The sequence below is a fragment of the Meriones unguiculatus genome, chromosome 19 (genome assembly GCF_030254825.1).
Source record: "Meriones unguiculatus strain TT.TT164.6M chromosome 19, Bangor_MerUng_6.1, whole genome shotgun sequence".
Lineage (NCBI taxonomy): Eukaryota > Metazoa > Chordata > Mammalia > Rodentia > Muridae > Meriones > Meriones unguiculatus.
This window is the reverse complement of record NC_083366.1, coordinates 48920008-48939190: the sequence shown is the minus strand read 5'-3', so window position 1 is coordinate 48939190 and position 19183 is coordinate 48920008. Positions and strand designations below refer to the sequence as shown.

The 19183-nt window shown below is 43.5% G+C and overlaps 1 long non-coding RNA gene across 8 annotated transcripts in view; it reads right to left on the bottom strand.

The window, feature by feature from the left end:
* The window catches only part of LOC110558634 (uncharacterized), a 102053-nt gene that overhangs the window by 23413 nt on the left and 59457 nt on the right, over positions 1-19183 (bottom strand). Inside the window, exon 6 of one of the 8 annotated variants that reach the window (XR_009587595.1) lies at positions 6917-8588. The exons of the other annotated variants lie outside the window; for them this stretch is intronic. This is a non-coding gene — a long non-coding RNA (uncharacterized LOC110558634). Of the gene's footprint in view, positions 1-6916; positions 8589-19183 lie in introns of those variants that run through there. 8 annotated transcript variants of the gene reach the window in all.

The following is a 19183-nucleotide window of genomic DNA, read 5'->3' as shown; positions in this document are numbered from 1 at the left end:
TTTGAATAGGTATGCCCTGTACCCCCATAGACTCAGGTGTTTGAATGCTTGGACCCTGGTGAGTGGCACTCATAGGAGGTGTGGCCTTGTTGGACTAGGTGTCGTTTTTTTTGTTGGAGAAAGTGTGTCACTGTGGGGGTGGGCTTTGAGGTCTCCTATGCTAAAGCTATGCCCAGTGTGACAGTCCCCTTTTGCTGAGGATCCAGATGCAAAACTCTCGGTTCCTTCCCCAGCACCATGTCTGCCTACACGCTGTCATGCTTCCTGGCACAATGATAATAGATTAAACCTCTGAAACTGTAAGCCAGCCCGAATTAAGCGTTTTCCTTTATAAGAGTTGCTGTGGTAGTGATGTCTCTTCACAGCAATGAAACACAAACTGAGACAGTAACTTACTTGTTTAATAGTTGTATTATGGGTTAGATGTGAACCGTTACACAGCAGGCTCCTGTGTTTGAATACTTAGGGCTTAGTTGGCGGTGCTGTTTTAGGAGACTGCAGACCGTTTTGCCCCTGGGCCTTGACGGCATAAATACAGCTGTTGGGTTAGACATGAGGGTTCTAAACCGGCTCTGCTTCTGGCCTAAATTCCTGTCTTCTGATCCGCTGAGGTGTGAGTAATTGAACTCCTGTTCCTACTGCCCCAGACAGGATGTGCCTGCCACCCTGCCTTCCCCGCCATACTAGACTGACTGTGTGTCTTTTTAAAGTTTGAACCAGAAGAAATGCTTGTCCCTTAATTGTTTCTTCTCAGGCATTTGGCATAGTGACAGTGAAGGGAACCAGCACAGGCCTTTGCTTGGCTTTGATGCTTTTGTCTTTTTGAGAATGGTGATTCCAGTTAACCATTACACCACAGTTGCGTATTGGAACACCATCTTGTGCTTTATAAACACGTGTGGTTATTATGTGTTTGTTAAAAAGTACAACAGCCAGGTTCCTGTAGAGTCCAGCTTCATAGCAAGCTGAGGGGGTTCACTTGAACCATGGAGTTTGATACCAACCTGGGATACATAGGGCAACATTGTCCCAAGAACAAAAATGGGAGGGGGAGCAAAGAGAGAGAGAGACAGAGAGACAGACGGGGGGGGGGGAAGACAGAGAGAGGTTCTGGGCTCACTTCCTAAGATTGAAAGTCAGGTAGCCATGTGTGAAATGCGAAGTGCAAACAGACCTCCTCTTGACCAGGGAAAGCCTTTCTCACATCTTGGAAGTCCCTGTGCGAGCATCTGCCTGCTCCATGTGACAGGATGCCCGTGAGGCAGGAAAGGATTCACCAACTCCAGTCAGTGCACCCAAAGTATTCAGATCAGTCCGAGGCCCAGAGTAAGTGCTCAATAAATATGCATATGGTCACTGGGTTGTTGTTATTATTGTTATTAATTGCTAAGGCTAACCACGTGAGGCTTCTCTGAAACACTGACTGGGCTATGTGTTCAGAACACCCTTCTTGGTGGCAAATATTTTTTGAATCAACAAATGAACTGGCTTGCCCCAGGGGCATGCTATTTTTACTGTTTTTAGAAATGGCCCTGCTCACTGTTCTGTGGGTGGGTGGGCAGCTGTTTGCAATTACAGCCATACATGTGGTCCTCAGGTACGCCAGGGTCGGGGAGTCTGGCTTCAAGCAGCTCACCACCGCATCCCACTCACAGGCCAAACCACACCAAATGGAAACGTACTAAAAGAGATGGGCAGGGTGAAAGGCTTTCTGAAAAACAGAAAAGTGAGTCATGCTCATAAAATACCGTTGCCGTGGAAATTCTTTACACACACTGGCCCTTGGGGTGGGGGAAGATTTCCGTGAACTGGTTTTTTGGCCTTTGTCAAGAACGTTGGTATTCTCGCAATGGCTTCTCACTTCTTTATTGGTTGGACCAGAAGCCTAGTTTGCTGGTGAAAGAAAGACCGTCTCTGTTTGGAGTTTGCACTCAGGAACTGTCCTTGTTTGATGGCTGCAAACCCGGAAGCATCAGCCTATGGCTAGCAGCCTGGTGGGTAGTGGCCATTGCCGAACGTGTGGGTGGTTTGAATTTTCATTTTCTTTGCTTTATAATCACGAGGCAAGTAGTTACACAAAAGATTGCAGGCACTCTCCTGGTCACTGCAAAAGTTGCCAGGCCCGGAGCGTGGCAGCAGTAGTTTGTTAAACTGCTCCGCCCTTGGTTGTATCTTTCCTAAGAGCTTCATTGTCCCCATCTCTGTATTCATTGAGTGTACATAGTGTATGTATGTGTTGGGTATACGTGGCATGGCATGTATGCATATGTATGTGTTCTGGGTGTATGTGCTTGGTTTGTAGTGAGAATAAAGAGAAGTATGAATGTATACGCACATTGCCGAGATTCTAGCACAGATAGGAAGAATTTCTATCCCCAACCAGTAAATCGTTCTATTACCTTCCTCAGTCACTGCATGGGTCAAAATTTTATAGTCATGAAAGGCCATCTACCCATAGAGTGGCCCATATCTCAAGGAGAGTAATGCACCCAAATCAACCAGACATTGCCAACTATGCTGCTACGCTGTGGCTGTAACATGCTAAGACAGACATGCTAAGACAGTACTACGCCTTTTTCTTTTGTCCATGTTCATCAACTCAGAACACCGAAGGAGACATCCAAAAAGGGAGGCAAATAAGGAAATGTTAGGGTTTGAAGCTGAAATGTCCTCTATGGGCTCTTGTTCATCTTTTCCTTAGAAGGAGGTGTTGTTTTGGGTGACTAGAGCCTTTTGGAGGTCGAGTTGGTGTGGGTTTTTTGAAGGTTTGTAACTTAGCCAGATTCCAGCCACTCCTTTTATCCCATGACGTGAATAGGCACTGTCACGTGCTCCCACCACTGCTGTTCCCAAACTACGGATGCCACTATGTTCTCCCTGCCATGATGGGCTATGTATGTACCCTGAAAGCCTGAGCTAATGTCACACTTTCCTACCTGACATTTTTTTTCTGTCAGTCACTTTTGTCACAATGATGCAAAGGGAACCCCTGGAGGAAGTGAGGGAGATCAGGTGGAAAGGGGACCAGAGATGATACATGCGACAGGGACAGGGAGAGGCATATGCAGGCGTTTCTTGGCTGGCATTGTAGATCTGGCACGTGCTTTCCAGGACCAACACCCTCCAGCCACCCGGAAACCGAGAACAATCGCCTGAGTGTACCTAAGGATAAGTGAATTAATGGTTCCAGAACTGTCATCGCGCCCTCACTCACACGTTCTCACCTGTGACATGTTGGCTGGCTCAGGTTTTCAAGTTCAAAGCCAGCTTTGTATACCTATTCCCTTGTGGAACGTGTTGAATGTTCCCCACATGCACACTTCTACATAATTATTGCATGATCTTAAGCTTAATGAGAATAACATAATATTCATGCAAGGAAAGCCCAGGTGTTCTGGAACAGTGGTCTCTCAGATAAGCATGAGGAGGAGGCAGGAACACAGTTGCCAGATGCTGTCCTCCAGACCTGCACCCAAACCTTCCTTTAGCCTATTTTAAGCCTTCCCTTAACCCATTTTCCTTGAGATGAGCCAAATCAAGTGGTTACTATTGCCAAACAGCCAGCTGGTGTACGTAGCAGGAGCACGCCACTGGAGGACTTTTGCAGTTCAGCGGTCTTCCCCATAAAAAGCTGCACCAAATAAACTTCTAACCCCTGCTCCATTCGCCTAAGGATTGTGAGCATGTTCAAAAGACTCATTCACAAATTGCTTCAACTACAGGCATCGTAATGATTGTCTGCTTGCAAACACCTCGGATCCCAGAGCGTGAAGTGACCTGTCTGGGCCTCGGCGCATTACAGAGAACTGATTAGAAACAGAATTATGTCGTCTGCACCCAGCTTCCCCAGAACCCATCCAGAATGTGAATACCAAGGGGATAAATGCCAGCTGGCTCAGGATTGTCTTTTGTGGAGAGGTGTTTAACAGAGACTTCATCTAATGAGCGAATTCTAAGCGGACCAGCTTGCAAACACCTACTCCCAACATTTCCTTGTGCCAACTCTGGGAAAGAGGCTGCTCAGTTTGTCTGGAGAAAAGATGCCCAAGGCTACTAACCAAAGTGTGCCCAAGAGGGTCTTAAACCCTTTGCAGAAGAACATGCTCTTTTCCACATTTATCAGAGGCCATCAGCGTCTGACTTGGGCTGATGGCAAAAAGGAGAGGAAGCATCATTAAGGAACATTCTGAAATTTGAAGTTAGGTATTTCGAAACTCCTGTGGAATCCATGTGCGTGAGTTGGTTTTGCCCAGAAATGAGGGCAAAGGCTTCTTTTTGGGGGTGAGGGGTGAAATAGGCCAATAGATCACATGCTCAGGACATAAGGAAGTCTGGCCAGTGCAGACTGGCCTGTCTACTCTGCTGCCTTTTAAGATTATGTGTGGGACCAAACTGGCTGGGGAAATGCACTTCTTCCTACTGAAAGGGCATCATAGAATTGAATGCCAGTGTGCCACAAGCGAGGACGCCCCCAGAGATGATATCCAGATAATTTAACCTGAACTCCAAGCAAAATAAAACAAGCAAACAAAAAAAAAAAAAAAAAAACAAAACAAAACCAGAGGTGAAATGCAGTTTGCAGGTCACTCATGTGTATATGGCCAAAATATCTGCAGACTTTTTTTTTTCTCATCAACAGTTTTGGTAATGTGCTTGAACACTGGGTCTTGCCTGGAAATCCCTCCCACCCTCTTGCTAACAGTCACAGCTCAAATTGGATGCAGCAACTTGAAACAGAAAGGAATTCTTCCAGCTGACCGTCTGAAGGGCACAGTCAGTGATGGTGGGGAAGGCACCGAGGCAGAACTGTGAGGCTGCTTCTGCTCATTCCTGTGGATCAAGAAGCAAAGAGAATGCTGGTTCTCTGCCAGATTTCTCCTCTCCCTCTTTTATCCTATCTGGGCCTCCAGCCCATTGGATCATGCCACCCACATACAGGCGTGCCTTCCCTCCTCTGTTAATCCTTTCTGGAAACACCCTAATAGACACAGTCAAGGGTGTGTCTAACTCTTTCCTAGGTGGTTTTCAGCCAAACTAACAATGAAAGTTAAACCATCAGGTGAAATGCTGTCCCTCTCTGGGAATGCCCGAGGTTCTCTGTAAGGATGCTCCCAAGGTATCCCTCTTACCCCAGCACACTGGGTAAAGCTAACCTGCCTGGCTTATAGGAGGGTGAGAAGCAGGTCTGTCCTGTTCACAGCTGTGCCCACACCACCCGTGCACATGGCACAATGCTCAACACATGGAAAATAGTCAGCTTGTATTTTTTTTTTTTATAGATAGGGAGGTACATGTCCTTTCTAGGGTCAGAGGCCACATCTAAAAATTCAGTTCAAATATCCCTTCTCCGAAATAGAAAACCAGAGCTTGCAAATTTTGGGAATTAGGGGCTTTGGGAATGTTTGCATGGAATTTGCTCTAAAGAATTCTTCATCTAAATTTTCAAATCCAAGATTTTTAGTACCTCATCTTAATTATCAAAACATTTAATTTTTAGAGAAGCATTTCTGCTTTTATTTTATCTATTTTACATTCAAAATTCTGAGATTACAATATATTTCTCCTTGCCTTTTACCCTACAAACTCTTCTACATACCCTTTTGCTTTCAAATTCACAACCTCCTTTTTCATTTTTATTACATGGGTATGTGTATATACACATATATTTCTAAATATAACATGCTCACTTACATAATGTTACTTGTATGTATGTTTTCAGGGCTGACCATTTGCATTTGGATGATCAGCTGGGATGCTCTTCCCTGGGAAGACTATTTCTCCTACTATCAGCATTCCCTCGTTGCCTATAGCTCTTTGAGCAGGGTTTGATTCCTCATGGGGTTTGTTATTTTGTTTGTTTGTTTTTGTTTTTGTCTTTTTGCCATACACTTTGGCTAGTGAAGTAATAGATATCAGAGGAGAACCTGCAACCCGTCCTTACTAAAACAGCATAATGCCTAACAACAATCTAAACATTTGTCCTTACACCCCCAGTAAGTGTAGTCCCCCATCAAGGGGACTCCTCTTCTCAACAGATAGAGCCCAGGACAGAAAAACATAACCAATCAAAATACAGAGTTGTGAGGCCCAGATCCAGTGGACACACCCATAAAACACTCCTGTTCAGGGAACATCGTAGAAGAGCCAGCAGAGAGATTATAAGAGCACTGACCAGAGCATTTGCTTTGTATCTCCTAGTACTGTCAGAAGCTATACCCACAAAGTCTCACCAACAAGAGTGCCTAAACATGAGCTGAATAGTTTCTTCTTTAGAAAGCTTATCTGGAAGTATTTCAATGAAACCTCCATACAGCCCATGAGTCCTTTTTTATTCAAAAGGCTCCGCTAAAGTTGAAAATTAGGTCTCAGCTGGAAAGCTCTTTCAAATGGGTTGAAATCCCATTCCTGTTACCCAGGACTTCAGGGTATGAGGCCAGAGGAGCATGAGTTTGAAGCCTTCCTGGCCTACATAGCAAGAGCCTGTATCGAAAATAAAAAGATAGAGGTGGAGAGATGGTTCAAACATCGCACATTGCTTAAGACCACTTGCTGATCTTACAGAGGACCAGGGTTCATTCCCCAGCACCTACAAGACAGCTCAAAACAGTCTGTAACTCCAGTTCCAGGAGCTATAACACCTTCTTCTGGCAACACACACACACACACACACACACACACACACACACACACACACGCAGACATGCAAACACTCATACACATAAACTATTTTGAAATAAAAAGGGATTTGTGAACACAGCACAGTGTTAGTGACTGTCTGGCATAAGCAAAGCCGTTATTCAACTCCTTTACACCCCACCATCAAAACCAACTTCACTTTATCAAACATTCAACTTCTTTTGTTTTTTTATTGTTTCACCAAAATTTTCTACAACTTCCATATTTTAGTTAACACACACTGTCCCCAGGGGTGTTTTAGAGCAAAAACTGTAACGGGTTTCTGAGCTGAGGTACACATTCACATGTCACAAGTAAACTAACCTCGGTTTGCTTAGAATCTAGTTGCTGAAAGCCGCAACTTCCCCTTAGAGTTATCAGTGTCTTGCAGATAGATTCTTGCTACTGCAGAGTCTTTAAAATATTCTTTGTCAAAGGAAGAGCTTTCTGCAGTGGTAGCAATGGAACATGGAGCCTTAAGCAGTTCAGCATGAGCTCCACCACTAAGCAATACTCCAAACACTGTTTTTGCTCCTATTTCAGTCTGTTCTCCAACTCTGGAGGCTGTCAGGACTTAAGGAAAACCATCAGTGTGCTTCATCCTCCAACGGACTAGTGAGACCTCCATCTGAAAGCAGCAAGGCGAGGCAGCTGTTTGCCGAGACTTGGAGGGCAAATACTCCCTCTTTTTGGAAAGAATCCCTCTCTCCCTCCATCAGACCAGAGGCCCACAGCTGCCGCTGTCATTTACATCAGGGTTTCTCAAAGTCAGCCCAGCCGAGACTCAGATCAACGTGCTCCCCGCACGTTACAGAATGTGGAGTGACACCCCAGCCTTGCTCACAGGCACCGGCAGCATCTGCTCATCGGCTGTGACAACCAAAAATGTCTCCAAACATTACCAAAAGGCCTCTGGAAAGCCACAGCTGAAAACTGCTTTATCGTAATAGGAACCAGTAAGAAACCACAAGCGCGATGCCCTTTATCTCCCAGAACACCTTTAATTAAATTTATTTTAACTGATACCTTAAAAATATCAAATTGTGCACGCATGTGAGTGGCCATGTGACGTTTTGATACAGTTTTGCCCTGTAGAGTGTTTAAACCAGGTTCAAAACAGCTTTCTCTGCAATTCACTTCTAAATATACCGTATCAACAAGTATCCCCATTTGTCACAGCTACAAAGTAGTAGCATATAAGATATGTCCAGTCATTGGCTATTACAAACTTCATGAATACGCTTGCACATGTCAAGACAGCCATGTCAAACATCCCTGAGATGGAATTTATGGGTCAAAGAGTTTATAATTTTTATTGCTAAGAAGCAATACTCTCTGGAGAGGAGTATAACATGATTTATATCCCCTCCAACAATAGAAGAGATTTCCTGAGTTTTCACTTCTTCTCCAGGAAACTGTGTCCATTTTGTGTGTGTCACAGCCAGAAGTTGTTATTAGATGTCTTCTGTTGCTCTTGCTTTCTTCTTTTTTAAAAAAATGTTTTATGTGTATGTGTGTGGGCCTGAGTGTGTGTATGTACATCGAGTGCATGCAGAAGCTCATGAAGGATCGCCTGGAACTGTAGTTACAGACGGCTATGAGCTACCATGCGGGTGCTAGGGATAGATCCCTCGTCCTCTGCAAGAGCAGTAAAAGATCTTAACTGCTGAGCCATCTCTCCAGGCTCTTTGTTTCTGCAGCATGGTCTTTCACTGAATGCAGCACACTCACAATTTCGGACAGGTTGTTTGAGCAGGGATCAGACAGGACCAGACATGCGGCATCTTCATCCTTGCCCTAGTGCCGCTGCGGATCTGAGCTCAGGTCATCCTGCTTGCACTTTACTCCCGAGCCATCTTACTCCGCCTCGATGTCTTAATTCTTTGTCAGTGTGAGAGATGGAATAGGTGTTTCTGGGAAAATATGGTGGGGAGCAAAATAGGTGAAACAAAATTAGTCATGAGTTGAAAATGTTGACGCTGCATAACAGATAACAGACGGGGATGCTTGTTGTGATAGTCTATCTTAGCACAGCTTTAAAGTTATCTAAAGTAAAATGCTTGGTAAATGAGTCTTTTATTTGTTTCTGCTTTGCTGGATCCTGTGTAGTTAGCCTTTCTCCGCTTTTACTTTGTTTTTGAAATGTTTCTATTGTTTCTGAAGGATGAGTTTAAATGCTAGAGATATTAGCCGTTTGCTTATGAAAGAATTTCTAAATATTTTCCTGCCCAGCCATTTACCTTTTGAGTTTTTGGAATTACTTTTATGTTTTACTTTGACAGCTTTTTATCATAACTACAAAAACCTTCCCTACTTCAATATTATTTTTTAAATTTTTTTAAAGGGATGTTTATTTTATTTTATGAAAATAAGATATGATTGTTTTGCTTAAATGTAGTCCATGCACCATGTGTGTAGAAGAGAGCATCAAATAACACCCTGGAACCAGAGTTATGGATGGTAGTGAGCAGCCGTGTGGGTGCTGAAGATTGAACCCGGGTTCTGTGCGACAACAAATGCTCTTAACAACTGAGCCATCTCTCTAGGCCCCAATATATATGTTTTTAATTCTTTTCTGTTCTCAAACAGTATTGATTTCTGTTTTTGTCATTTATAGTGAATGTTTTGATTGATTCACAAGCTCAGTGGAGCCAATATTTGAGACAAGGACCCAGTTTTATTCAACTTTCATGTGGGCTCTTCCTCATTTATTATTCGACCTGTAATTTTTTTTCATTGACTTCATGTACCTTTTATCAGATGCTGAGCCCCAATAGATGTGAGGTGTTACTCACGAGTCAGTGTCCCCTCTATTGCTGGGATGGTTGAAACTCATAATGTCTTCTTTTTGTCTAGTTACATTGGCTAGTGCCACACAAGAAGAGCAAACAGTCTGTAAAATAGGCATGTTAAAGTAAGCAGGCTGGGCCAGCAGGATGACTTGGTAGGTATAGGTGCTTGCTGCCTAACAATGAAGGTTAATGACACAAAACAAAGGAAAGATAGACGTGTCCCCAAAAGTTGTCCCCTGACTTCTACACAGGTCATGGCACATTGCAGCCTCCAGCACGATGCACAACATGCGTGCACACATTATTGAAGAACATGTGTGGGTGACATGCATACCTACATATGTACCTAACTGTAGTGAGAATACTTTGCATTCACCACCACAAAGCATGGCACTAGTTGAGGCTGAAGTTGATATGTTTTATCTTAAGGATATATTTGATTATTGCTAACTTCTGCAACAATCCCTAGACCTCAGAGGCTTCATAAATAAAAATTGCTGCTGTTTTGTCCTCACAGGACACTTTGAGCCATGTTGGGTACATCAGGACTTTTCCTCCATGGAGACCTGCAGGGCCTCATCCTCTGCCTGATGTCTCTAGCTCACAGAGGTCACCCTGATTCTTCACCTCTGAATGACAAGAAAGGGAGGGTACCTTACAGGCAACTGTACTGGAGATGCCCTGACACACACCTACACTTCAAAATAATGAGAGAAATATTTTCAAAAACTTAAAAAGGAAAACAGTGGCTGAAGAGCTGGAGAGATTGATCAGCAGTTAAGAGCACCTGCTCCACTTGCAGAAGGCTTGGGTTTGGGTCCCAGCACCCACATTTGGTGAGTCACAACTGCCTATAATTCCATTTCCTGGGATCCAACACCATCTTCTGTCCTCTTTATGTACCTGCATCCATGATGTAGAGACACATACACAGAGACAGACACAGATAAGCAGGCAAGCATACAAATATACACTGAATAAAAATAAAATTTAAAGCAGGAGTGGAGAGTGCTGGAGAAAGGCTAACTGTTCTTGCAGGGGACCAGAACTGGATTCCGGGCACTGATGTTGGGTCACCTGTAAATCCTGTCCAGGGAAATCACAAGCACATAACCCCAGACAGGTAAGACACATGATTGAAAATAATAAAATAAACTTTTTGTAAACAAGATATCATTAAAACCTTTACACCTTGGTTGGTTTTGGTCTGTTTTTCCATCCCATTGGCTACTAAACAGCTGAGCCTGTCTGGAGAGAACATGCCTACATTTGCTTATTGTAAGGCCAACAGACTGGTCCTTCGATACAACTAGATCATTTCACAAGTCTCTATTCCAGGAACTAGAACATACTGAAAGCAGTGGTTTCAATTTCATTTGGAATCTATCAAATACCACAGAGCTGACAAGGCTAAGCTCCCTGTTAGCAAAGGTCACATTCTGTGGAAATTAATTTTTGTTGTTTTTGTGTTTCTTTTTTCTTTTGTGACAGAGTCTCACTATGTAGCTCTGGCTGCTCTGGAACTCACTATGTAGACCATGATGGCTTCAAACTCAGAGATGCCTCTGCCTCCCAAGTGCTAGGACTAAAGGCATGCCATTATGCCTGGCTGGAAATTAAATTTTCAAACAACTTTTTAAATGGTTACATTTTCAATAGATCCCTCTCACATTTTAGAAATATGGTTTTTTTTTCTTTATGGACTTGCATCTATAAAGTTCTACAAGAAAAAAAAACATATATTCTAGGGAAAATCATTGAGTCAAAATGACTTACATGATGGTGAATTTTTTCTTTGCTGTGTGCAACTGCTTGAGAAGGTGATTAATTTGCTTCCTACCCAATCATTATTCAAGAGTGCATGGTGCATGGGCCATTCAGTCGGTCAGGGAGAAACCTGAGTTAGATGTGCAGTTTGGGACCCATGATTTTTTTTTTCCAAGGTTTGTGAGGTGTGCAAACTTGGGGTGTTGCAGAATAATTCTCTGCGCTCAATCAGCAGCCTCCCCCAGAATCTGTACCTTCAATAAGATTTTGGGGGCAGATGAGTACGCTTTTGGAGGATAGAGGAGGAATTCAATGCTCCCCTCTGCCTTCACAAACCTCCTGTGCCCTCCCCTATTGGCACTGTTCGTCCACGTTTACTAAGAACAGCCAGGATACCAGACGCATCGCCAGGTCACGGCAATACAAAGCAGCCACAAACCTTGGAAGGAGTCACACTGCGGTGAAGAAATGGATGAGAAAAACTAGCACAGCAGGCAAGAACTGCTTCAGTTTCCAGATGAAATCAGCCCCTGCTCAAGCCTCCACCTGCACACCGGTGGGAATTCCAGATCACAGGCGTGCACCTTCTTGTCTTCCTAAATTGTCTAGGGGTCCTGGAGCCTTTTTCCCAGGGAGGGACAGCCTTGTGGTCTCTTCCCAGGGAGGAAAAGATGGCCCTTTAGTCTCCTGGTCTAATCTGGTTTCTGCTAACCCATGCTGAAGCAGACAGGGTCCTTCCAAAGAGAGATGCTCTTCGCTCAGCAGGTTTCCACTGTAGGTTTCCAGGCTCCTCTGTCCTCCACAGTACAGGTCCCTATTCCTCAACAGCCTCCCTGAGCTCTGGCTTTAGAAACTTCCAGACTCCCTTCCTACAAGCTCTTTCAGTGTTTCACTTCCTCCAGGCACGGCTTTGGTACCTTCATGGAATCACAATGACCAGTCCTCCTTCCAGACCCCAGGGCTTCTCCAGTGGCAGAATTATTTTCCTTTTCCCCTGGCATACAAAGGCTTTATGTTTTCTGTTTTCCATGAACTGCTGCCGTGACAAACCCTGGTCTGTGAGCTACCTGGCAACAGGAGGTCTTCTTCACAGATGTTCCAGCAGCTCATTTTGTGGTCTTGAACCTGGGCCACCACTTGCTGTTGTGAAAGCTGTACGTTGCACAATTTCAAGACAAGGAATCCTGGGTCAGAGGACAGATGCACACAAATTGCACAAAGACACTGGTGATTTCCCAGAATGACTGCAAGTTTTTAGACCCATGAGCAGAGCCCTGTCTCCACATATCCTTGTCATCTCTTGTGTCATCTGTCCCTCTAAGTGTTGCTATTCAGATGAGCAGGAGTCCATCATTACGATCTCTGGACCACTGGTTGCTCTGGGATCATGTTATCTGCAATCTGTCTTGGTCATGAATTGCTGTGGGAGGAATGTTCATGTTCTAGCATAACTCCTATCTTGGAATCCCAGCCAAAACAATGGTCTTAAGAGGTGAGGTCCTCTGAGGGTAATTAGCCATGGTGGGGATCCCTCATGGTGAAAGTAGCAGCCTTATTTATTGAGGAAGATCCATTCTCAGTGTGAGGGCACAAGACAACCATCTGTAAACCAGGATGACAGCCCTCACCAGAATCCAACTAGGTTGGCACTCTGCTCTCTGACTTCTGGCCTCTCGCACATGGGGAACAGACTTGTGTCGCCTACAGTCTACCTGCTCTATAATAACTAGAGGGTTCTAAGCTTTGGTGAGTGCTCCAGCAACATTACCCATGTGGAGTATGTTAAGGATAATGAAAAATAGATTATTCACCCCCTCCTCAACTATTGTATTTCACCCCCCTCCTCAACTATCCTTTTTTTTTTCAAAACTCTTAAAATGCTTCGTCCATTTGGCCCTAACAGCTGCGCTGTGGAGCCCACAGCACTTGTGTTTCCTCCTGTGAGTTGGTGAGGTACCTATGGACATGGGTGCTACAGATGGCAGGACTGGGGACAAGAACATAAGCATGAGCTTGCCCTGAATTCAGCCACAACCTCACTTGAACTAACTGTTCATTTATCCACATTATACACTTTTCCTTACCCTGCACTTACATTCTCATTTAATAGGTATTTATAGAATTCCCAGCTTTATTCTACATGCAGAAGACAGCAGCGCAAAGGACAGGCTCTCTAGGAACTCCATTCCTCTAGGGGAGAAATGAACATAACTTTAAAATGTTATCACGTTATAGACATGCTCAAAGATCAGGGCATTGGTACCGTGTTCTTTTGCCAGTGCCCAAAGACAAAGATTCTATCCCAATGTGCAACTCTTTGCCATGTTGCAGAAGGGAAATGGATGGCAGGTTTATGGACTGGACTTAATAGAGCCATAGCAGCTGAGAAGAGCTGGTACCCACTGCTTGTTATCCTGAGCTTCTAGCCTCTTCCTGTCCTCCAAGCTCCAAGTTCATTAATGAAAAACATGGCAGAGACTTGTAACTCCCTGATAAGCAGAAGGGTGAATCTACCTTGCACTTTGTGACAGCTCCATTGCTTGGAAATGGTATTCTCTCTATATTCTCACATGGTTCTCCGCCTGCCTGTGTCTAGGTGCTGTCTCCTCTTCACACAAGAACGTAAATCCTATTGGATCACAGCCCATCCTCATGGCTCCATTATAGTTTGGTTTCCTCTATAAAGACCCTGTCTCCAAATATGACCACATATGAATTTGGCAGGCTAACACAATCCACCCTTTGATGAAGAAAAAGCACAGAAGCACATCATCCAACCAGCGAGCCTCCATCCTGTGCAAATGGGGAGCTGTGGCCAGCAGATAAAATCCAATCCAGCAGCATCCTGGAAAAGAAGCTGGCTTGGTTTTCATGAGCTTGACTTCCCTCTGCCATTCTCTGTTGGCAAAGGTGGGAGCTCAGAGCCATGGAGTAGCCATAGCAATGGAAGAGGGCACCCAGATCACCATGCCATGCCAATAAAGCAAGCCCAGAGATGACAGCAACCAAAGCAGGTTCTGAACTCCAAAGAAGGGCCAAGAATGTGCTGCCCCGTGACTCAATAACTCAGACATTACCCCTCCAATTTCATAAGAGAGAATTAAGTGGAACATTTTATTAAGTGTTTTCTCATATTTCATAAAAAAGACTGAATCAATTTCACGTACAAAAAAAAAGCATAGTAAAACTGAAGTGTGAGATTGTGAAAGGAAAGAAATTGGGCGATAGAATGTTGACATTATTAAAAACACAGCTAGTGAGCTTTCCTGAAAAATGCAAAGACTCTCTTTGGAGGCATCCTAAGATCTAGCCTGTTATATGGGAGAGAAACAGTCAGAAGCCCAGAGGCTTAGACATTCAGGCAAGTCCAGTGTTCCCAGGGAAGGGACAAACCTGGTATACAGAGAACATTTTACAGTACACCTAGTTCAAACAAAATTAAATCATTCATCATTTCCCTCAGTGTTTGTGAAATAAAATCAACTATATGAATATTATTCAGTATGGTATACATAGGCCAAATCTTGACACTTGTTTTGCAACAGAATAGTGCAATTTAGTAGCATGACTTGGAAGTCAAGAAAATAAATAGGTAAAAGTTGCATGTATTTATCTCCCAAAACTTACAAAAGTAGCATGGACTTGAAAGGACATTTCTCCAAAGGTATGGAACTAGCTATTAGGTGCATGGCACAAAGCTTACCATAATTACCATTAGAGAATTTCAAATCAAAGTCACAATGGCATACCTCTTCCTAGCCACTAGCATGGCATTATTCAAAAGAATGTGTGTGGCTATCTGATGGCTATTCTTGGTGTCAGCTTGACAACATCTGGAATTAACTAAAACCGAAGTGGCTGGGTATATCTATGCGGGATTTTTCCTAATTAAATCATATGAAGTTGGAAGACTCACCTTTAATCTGGATTTTATGAGGTGGGGAGATTCACTCTTAATCTCGGTCATGCCTTCTGGCAATAGCCTTTATAAAGAACGATGAAAAAGGTAAAAATCTTTGCTCTCTGTCTGCTTGCTCTTGCAAGTTCATTCCCTCACTGTCATTAGATTCTACTTCTTTGGAATCCAGTATATCTAGAAGATGAGCTGAGACATCTAGACCCATGGACTGAACAGCTGCTGTTGGGGAGTGGTTTTCTGCACTGCGTATTCAGATGTTGATTTCTGTGCCCAGAGATCTGTTTGCAGACCAGACATGGACATTATCATTTCCATGAAGAATCTCCTGTTTCAACATTGTATAAAAATTGTTCTCCATCATCTCTGATTGGTTAATAAAGAGCTGAACAGCCGATAGCCAGGCAGGAGAGGAAAGTTGAGGTGGGACTTCTGATCCCAGTTAGGAGGTCCCAGAGGAAGAGAGAAGAAATGGCTAAAAGGTCACTGTGAGGAAAAAGGAGGAGGAGATGAGGAGGAGAGAGTCTCCATGAGGCCAAAGATGAAGCAGAAGCAACCAGGGTAAGACTAACTAGTAATGGAGTAGTAGTAATGGCTCGAAAGTAGTCCAGATCAGCATAGACATATTAGAATAGATGAGTATCTGCCCAGGTTTAGTGCTTGAAGCTTATTAATAAATGTAATAGTCTCTGTCATTATTTGAGAGCTAGAACAGGTATGGAAAACCCATGCATTTATTTTTACAAACAACTAGATTCTTGGACCTTCCATTGGTAGATGGCCATTTTCACACTAGCTGGACTGCAACCTATGAATCTAATGAATCCCCTTTCTATAGACAAACAGACAGACAGATATTCATTCTATCAGTTCTGCTCCTCTCGAGAACCATGATTAATACAGGCTGGGAGTGTAAATTTATGGTAGAGCATGACCTTAGCATGGACAAAGCTCTGGGCTTTCTCCCCAGACAACACACACACACACACACACACGATTGGAGATACTAGCAAATGCTACAGAGATGTGGAGAAATGAATGGTTTGTGCATTGCCAGTAGCAGTGTGAGATGGGCATGGGTATCTTTTGGTGATTCCGCAAAAGACTACACACAGAATTACTACACAAGCCGGCAAGTAATTGCAAGCAGGCAGACAAGTGTACACCCATAGCCACAGCAGTGTTAGTTGTGACAGGCAAAAAGGTGTAAGCACTTCCCATCCATCCACAGATGAGTAAACAGAATGTGGCACCTGTGGAATACAACTCATCCACAAATAGGAACGATGCCCTGGCACAGGCAGCAAACCGAGCTTTGCGGTTATTGTGCTAAGGGAAAGAAGCTAACCACAGGGGACAAATACTGTCTGATTCTACTTCTGTGAGGGCTGCGGAGTAGAAAATTTTTACTCACCAAAAATAGTGCAGCACTCTCTGTAGATTGAGGAGGGGAACTGGGGAGTATGAGTTCAGGAGGTGCAAGGTTTGGGCATAGAAAAATGAAAAAGCCCTAAAACGGGGTTTGTGACTCACAGAGCCATGTGAATGTGCTTGATGCCACTGAACTGATACCCCAAAATGGTCAAAATGAGGAGTTTTCTATGGTTTACATGTTTAAAGTTTGTTTTAAAGTCACTTGGTTTTGATTTATGGAAGAGAAGCTGGCAGATGGAGATTCGAGGAGTGATCAGAACATGACCACAGTGACTGAGGCCAAAGACTGGCTAAGACTCGATGATAAGGGTATTTATGGCACCAAGCTTCAGGTTTGCCCCCAGTTTCCAACTTGACATCATCAGTTTCCAAAAAAATCTGATGTTCTGTGCAATAACACTAAGAACCTATTTTCTGTTGCCATAAACTATAAATGGGAAGGGGAAACACTTACCTGCGGACAATCTACCTAATCTAATCACTGCTTCGAAGAAGTCGATATTAACCTTTATCCTTAAAGCGCTTTTTTTTTTTCTGGAGAAAGAAAGAAGTCGTAATTATAGTGGAAAGGCTGAGAGAGAAGCACAGCCGGCCACTTACCAGTTTACCCACGTGAGCTTACTGTGAAAATGTTGCTGCCCTAATCCTCTGGATTCCCCTTAGAATAGCTCCAGGAATTCTTATAACAAAGCACGGCATTTCTCCACACCGAAAGAAGCCCTGGGAAGTGCCTCCCCCCCCAAAAAAAATGAAGGTGAGGAAACTTCAAAAGACTCACAAAAAGCGGAGTCAGTGGTACACAGCTGCATCCCAGACCTTGGGAAGAAGATGGCAAGTTCTAGAACAGTCTACGTGTATGACCCTATGTATATGTATATGACATATATATATGACCCTCTCTCAGATTTTTTTAAAAAAGGCAAAGACCAAATGAGAGAAAAAACAGCTTTTTTTCCCCTTTTTAACCACTGTACTTTTCTATTTCCACGTATTTAACATATTTTGCCATAACAAAGGTTCATGACAAGCACAGAAGATAGAGAATAGTGAGCCACTGAACAAGTCAGCGGTTGAATGACTGAATGAGTTAAAAATGAAATGTTTAGGGGGACTCACTGAGGAGTCATTCTGCAAAGGGTTGTAAAGAAAGGTATTGGTCACAGCGGGCTGTGCATCTTCGAGGTCTTAGCTCCCCTTGGCACCATCAAGAAGTAAATAGTAGAAAGCACTCATGCCCAATCACAATTTCAACCTTTGATGAAGGCCCTATGTTGAACTCACACAGACTTTTGATTTTTTTTGTATATTTTATACATCAGCATGCAATATAAACTTTTATGATGGTGGCAGTATAAACTTTTAATGTGTATAGACCTAAATGATTGTTTCAAAATTCCATGGGACACTTAGGAAGCTCACATCTGCAGTCCTAGCTACTCACAAGGCTGAAGCAGGAGGATTATGAGCTCAGACATGGGAGGCCAGCCTGGGCTATATAATGAAACTCCATCAAAAAAGCTTAGTTAAGGAAGGACTGAAAACAGGCAATGAACATGACCTATAAAAGCTCTAAAAGACAATTACGATGCTAATTGTCTTTCTGGTTCTAACTTTCTCATTTTTTTTGTTTGTTTTTGGTTTTGGTGATGAATAAGTTATAAATATACATATAATAGAGAAAGCATAAAATCCAGTATAAAGCTCCGTGGCTTCCATTTCAAATAGTTACTCTAGTTGTATATAAGTTTATACTGAGTTATGTAGTCTTTGGGTCCGGCTAACTTCAGTGTGTGGTTGTTTTGTTTGTTTGTTTTTATTTGTAAATTTCTTATAATAAAGTTTCTAATGGATTTTTAAAAATTAAGAATATGGTGGCAAGCACATCAGACCTGGAAGACCTGAGTTATATACAACTTGGAGGCCCCCCTTTGAAGACAACCTTTATAGTACCTGCAGGGATGAAAGCTCCACAGGCTATGCAAGCTGCAGGGGAAGAAGCAACAAACGGTCCTACCCATCCCCCACACAAGAAATACAACAATGATCTAAGGGTGCATCGGCGGCACTCATATCTTAGTGGGTAACCAGTGGGTCTCTAGTCACACTTAAGGATACTCAACAGGAGGGGGGATCATGCGTGGTCCTGGAAATCTAGCCAATTACCTCAGGCAGTGAGGTCACAGCTCTTGACAGGAAACCTACTGCCACTCCATTTTCCTCAACCAGCCTAATGCCTGACTGCATTCAAAACGCTTATCCTCACACCATACCAAGTGTGGTCCTTACCACTCATCAGAGAAACTTCTCTTTGCTACAGAAAACCACAACCAGGCAAACCGCGATCATGCAGTGCCCAGCTTAACTGATAGATCTACAGCACAACTCTTGCGCCAAAGGCTCAGGAAACATCAAGGAAGCGGGAGATGGAAGAAGGGTTGTAAGAGGGCCAGAAAATCTGCTGTGAGACTCTGCCTTCCTGAAAATGACAGGGAAGCTTGACCCATGAGACTTCAACATGGCTGCCCACACAAGATCTGAAGAAGAACACCAGTGGACATGCTAACATGGTAGGGGGAAATCTTAGGGGGGCCCCACCCTT